At 38.9% G+C, this 5,894-nt stretch overlaps 1 pseudogene; it reads left to right on the forward strand.

Moving 5' to 3' along the window:
* The first annotated feature begins 4,386 nt into the window (after nucleotides 1-4,386).
* LOC120988011 lies at nucleotides 4,387-5,325 on the forward strand (annotated as a pseudogene).
* The last annotated feature ends 569 nt before the right edge of the window (nucleotides 5,326-5,894 follow it).

Raw genomic sequence — 5,894 nt, forward strand, 5'->3', positions numbered from 1 at the left:
CCCATCATCTGTTTATCCCCTGGACTGTGACTGTGACGAGGGGACACCCTCTGCGTCTGGAGGAAAGAAGGTTTGTACACAAACATAGAAAAGGATTTTTTACGGTAAGAGCAGTGAGACTATGGAACTCTCTGCCTGAGGAGGTGGTGATGGTGAGTACAATAAAAGAATTAAAGAGAGGTTTGGATGAATTTCTGGAGTGTAATAATATTACAGGCTATAGCTACTACAAAAGGGTCGTTGATCCAGGGAGTTATTCTGATTGCCTGATTGGAGTCGGGAAGGAATTTTTTCCCCCTTCAGTGGGGAAAATTGGCTTCTACCTCACAGTTTTTTTTTGCCTTCCTCTGGATCAACTTGCAGGATAAAATGCCGAACTGGCTGGACAAATGTCTTTTTTCGGCCTTATATACTATGTTACTAACTGCAGCAGTGAACTGCGTATATATATATATATTTTTTTGTACTGAAATACGGCAATAAACGCTTTCACCAGATATAACTGCAGAAGTGAACTGAGAATATATTTTTCTTCTCGTACTGAAATACGCCAATAAACGCTTTTACCACATATAACTGGGGAAGTGATCTGCGTATATATTTTTCTTTTTGTACTGAAATAGGCCACTAAACTCTTTTTCCGCAAATAACTGCAACAGTGAACTGCGTATATATTTTTCTTTTTATAATGAAATACACCACTAAACGCCTTCACCAAATATAGCTGCAGAAGTTAACTGCGTATATATTTTTCTTTTAGTACTGAAATACTTCACTAAACGCTTTTATCGCAAATAGCTGCAACAGTGAACTGACAATATATTTTTCTTCTTGTATTGAAATATGCTACTAAACGCTTTCACCACAATTAACTGCAGAAGTGAATTGCGTATATATTTTTATTTTTGTACTGAAATACGCCACTAAACGTTTTCACCTCATATAGCAGCAGAAGTGAACTGAGTATATATTTTTATTTTTGCACTGAAATAGGCCACTAAATGCTTTCACCACATATAACTGCAGAAGTGAACTGCGTATATATTTTTCTTTTTGTAATAAAATACGCCACTAAATGCTTTCACCTCATCTAGCTGCAGAAGTGAACTGCGTATATATTTTTCTTTTTTCACAGATATAAGCCACTAAAGGCTTTTTGACATAGCACTTGCACCCCGAAAACAAATTGCTGGAATGACAGCTGTCTAATGGCTATTTGGATCCCCAAATAATCTTTCCCTGCACTTGTAAATCGCTTTTTTTTTAACAATTATTTTTTCCTATCACTGTCTTTATTGCCTTCTGACATTTCTCCCTGCACTAAGATGTGAAATGATTCCTTCCTCTCCTTTCCCTGCACTTATAAATCGTTTTATCAGGGTTTTTTTTCACAATGAGATTTTTCCTATTTCTGTCCCTAGCACTTTCTCACATCTGTCCCTGCACTCAGAACGCTAGAAAATGTCTGCCGTATTTATAGGGCTGTGACATCACAGGGCTGGCTGGCTGCTGATTGGCTGCATGCAGGCATGTCAATCTGGGTGATCCTCCCTTCCCAGAGTTCCTTGCCCCATGTTTTCACATGTACAGCAGCCATATTAGGAAAAATGTGATTCGTTATCACGAAGCCCGGGGAAATTCACATTCGTTGCAAATCAAACTTTTCCTGAAATTCGGATTGAATTTCACTTTGTCAGCTTCGTTTCGCTCATCTCTAGTTATGATGATACATGTAAGTGGTTACAGGATATGTTTTATTGGGGAAAACTGCACAATTGAATAGAGACTCTAGGACCTGTTGGGCCGCTTCTAACCTGGATCAGGATGAGATATTATTGGGCATAGAAAAGCATACTAGTTCTGTATGGAATCCTGTGGCACATTTGTCCAGAGATGTTAGTTGTGCCTGTAGATCCTGCACACTCATAGGTTGCTGAAGCTGGCACCCCAGCTGGCCCCATAAATACTCGATAGGTAAAAAATCTGGTGACCAGGATGCCAAGGAAGCCTTAAAATCTGGCAGACAGAGCACCAATAAACCCTTGCTGTGAGTGGGTGAGCATTAACCTTCTGAAAAAAATGCTAGTTGGCACCAAGAGTGGCAACAAATGTGTCTGCAGAATGTCCTGTACATATCGCTGAGCTCTTAGTGTCCTTCATATCACTATTAAGCTGATTGACATATGCGATGGCTCCCCAGATCATTACACCAGAAGTTAGGGCAGTGTGTCACTCCACAGCAAAGGCAGGATAGAAGTGAACACCTCAAGTCCTCTATTCTAAAACCTGAATGTTGTTGATGATACGGTTTCAATTCATAGCAGTCCAGGTTTCTAATTCACAATACCAGTGCAAATGAAGGTGGCTGGCTGTTAATGACAGGAAACAAAATGGCCTCCATTAGATTTCCTTCTGCTATGTGCTTGGAAATGGTCCGGGCAAACACAGGAGTGTGTACTTAAGGTGCAGCCTTTTGTCGGGATGGTATACAAAATAACCATGGGAGCTGCTCATGATTGTCGATGGATCAAACAATCCTCTCTACAGGTGGTCTATTTGGGCCATCTGGGGCCTGTCCATTTTGCATATTTCACGTAACCAATGCTCCCAACACCTCCTAACAGCTAGGTAAGAATTGCCTAGATGGTAAACAATTCATTGAAAAAAACATCTTGCTTATCTCAGTCCGAAGATAACCACCTCTCAAACCCTGTCATCTGGGACAAACATCTTTGAGTGCATCTTAGAGGCATATCTAGCAGTCAATGAACTCTCACCAAGAGGTACAGCCTCTGATAAACTTTTTGCATTTCAGCAGGGGAAACACTTTTCCAGTGTCTAATCAGACCACACCTGTAATTATTTATCTGCCTGAGACATAACTACATACCACGTTTTGCAGCAATCCCACATGTCTATCTATGTGTGTTATTTTTTTTGTCAATAAGTTTATATATAAAAATATATAATTGGAAAAAAGCATTTGCAGTTTAATATTTGTTAATATGTGTGAAAACTTTATTCAACTTTTTTTTAGGGGACCTGAATCTGCATTAAAACTAAAGCAGACTTAGGTAATGTCAGAAGCCAGCAGGCACGTCTCATTCATAATTTTCTCCCCCTGTTTTAGGCTTAGAAAATGGTCTTGGAAGCGGTCTTACATTTAGACCATCACTCGATACGTCAAAGTTAGGGTCCATTCACACGTCCGTAAGTGTTTTGCGGATCCGCAAATTGCGGATCCGCAAAACACGGACACCTGAAATGTGCAATCCGCAATTTGCGGATCCGCACATCACAGACACTATAAGGGTCCATTCACACGTCCGTAATTTGGGTCCGCCTTCGTTCCGCAATTTGCGGACCCATTCACTTTCAATGGGGCTGGAACGGATGCAAATCCACATTTCCTGGATCCGCATCCATTTTTTCGGGATCCGCATCCGTTTTTTCGGGATCCGTTTTTTCGGGATCCGCAATTTCGTTCCTGGAAAAAATAGAACATGTCCTATTCTTGTCCGCAATTGCGGACCAGAAAAGGCATTTTCTATTATAGTGTCTGTGATGTGTGGATCCGCAAATTGCGGATCGCACATTGCAGGTGTCCGTGTTTTGCGGATCCGCAAAACACTTACGGACGTGTGAATGGACCCTAATAGAAAATGCCTTTTTCTGGTCCGCAATTACGAACAAGAATAGGACATGTTCTATTTTTTCCAGGAACGAAATTGCGGATCCCGAAAAAACGGATCCCGAAAAAACGGATGCGGATCCAGGAAATGTGGATTTGCATCCGTTCCAGCCCCATTGAAAGTGAATGGGTCCGCAAATTGCGGAACGAATGCGGACCCAAATTACGGACGTGTGAATGGACCCTTATGCAGATGCTAGCGCCTCTTCATAACTTCGGCCAGCACAGGGGCTTATTAAGACCAGCGTCTGAAACGTTGGTCTTAATAAATGACTGAACTGAAAGGAAAAGCCATAAGGGTGCATTTTATCAAATCTTTCACAAGATCTCATTTTATTTGTTTTGGTGGAGATATTGTTTTGTATTTTTGTCTAGAAACATACAGTTTTCTATTTTTTATTATTTTCATTTTATGTTAAAATTCTCAATTTGTTTCACAATTAGATTATTCGATTTTTACTTGTAAGAAAGAAACCTAAAGGAAAAAAAAAAAAAAAAAAAAGGAAGAACAGATGGCTTAGGACAATTTAGTCTGAGTTTTTTTGAAAGCTGCAGCAACAACCTCAGGAACCCCAACAAAATTCTTCCTCTTCAGGTAAACTCCAACAAATACCCCAGTCCTACTAAAATTAGATAATACTCACTGTTACTGTCTTTTGGAAACTGTAGGTTTGGTTCAGCCTTAGTTTAATTCTATGGAGAATGTGACACATTTTATGGACTTCTATATAGTAGCTTTCTCCAATATTTTTGGTCAAAAAGTATTTTTATTTCCAATATTTCTTTCTCTCTACCTCATATGTCTACTTTGGAACATATTAATATTTGTAATAATCTTTATGGATCCTCAGCTACAGAAACCAATGTATTTTTTCCTACTGAATCTATCCTTTGTAGATGTCCTGTACAGTTCAGTGGCACTTCCAAAATTAATGGACATCATTATTACTGGAAACAATCGGATTTCATTTACTGCTTGCTTTACACAAATGTACTTTTTCAATTCTTTTGTTTGCACTGAGGTTTGGTTGTTGACCATGATGTCCTATGATCGTTATGTTGCAATCTGCTTTCCATTACATTACATGCTACTTATGGAGAAGAGAAAGTGTGACCTTCTGGTGACCGGTTGCTGGGTCTTTGGATTCAGTAATTCCCTTTTTCTCACAATATTTGCATCACGTTTATCCTTCTGCAGATCAACACACATCAAACAAATCTTTTGTGACATGAAAACATTGATAACAATTTCTTGTGGTGATATCTACAAGTTAAAAACAATGATATTGGTGGAGGCTTGGGTGGGTCTATGTCCTTTTTTGCTTATTTTGATGTCCTACAGTAAAATTCTAGCAAATATTCTAGGCTTTAGCTCTATTGGTCAAAGGAAAAAAGCTTTCTCCACTTGTAGCTCTCACCTTACCATCCTTCTAATATTTTTTGGGACCTTACTATGTATGTATATGATACCACCATCGGATCACGCGTAAGATAGTGACCAAATATTTTCAGTGCTTTACCTAGCAGTGACACCAACACTGAATCCTTTGATTTATAGTTTAAGAAATGAAGAAGTTAAAAATGCCATACACAATATTTTAATCGGCAATGTATTTCGCAAAGCATTTAACTAATTTCTCAACATCTATTGTCTAACATTCATTCATGGTACATATGAGATACTCGGAGCTGAAATTATCTTTGTAACTGTTGTCAGTGATCCTTTTATGATACAAGTAGGCCAATATATTTGCTTATCTCTGCATAGTATTTCCTTCTAAGGTGCTAAGTTTAGCTGATCAATAGAGTAAAGGAGATTAATCAGTATAGAGCTTAGCACATACTCCCCTATAAATTTAGACATGTTATAAGGGTGGCATGAGGGCAAGGTTGGAACAAGTGCATAAGCCGTTTTAGGTGAAGTGTCATGACAAGGTTTCTTACAGTTAAACATGGCAGTTAAACAAGACAAGAGACAGGTATGCTATGAGAAACACACAATTACTAACATGTTCATTGTATCTATGTCCTCCACACTCACCGACTTTTTACCCTTCCATTGTACTCTCTCTACATTAGTTCCTTTCTCCTTCCCTCAGCCATGTACAGCTCACATGCATTATTCAGCGTCTTGAAAAAAACGTAACCCATCATTTACCAATGTACAGTACAAATCACTGAACCACTTACCTTTTTTTTTTTT

Source organism: Bufo bufo, chromosome 1 (assembly GCF_905171765.1).
Source record: "Bufo bufo chromosome 1, aBufBuf1.1, whole genome shotgun sequence".
In the NCBI taxonomy this organism is placed as follows: domain Eukaryota; kingdom Metazoa; phylum Chordata; class Amphibia; order Anura; family Bufonidae; genus Bufo; species Bufo bufo.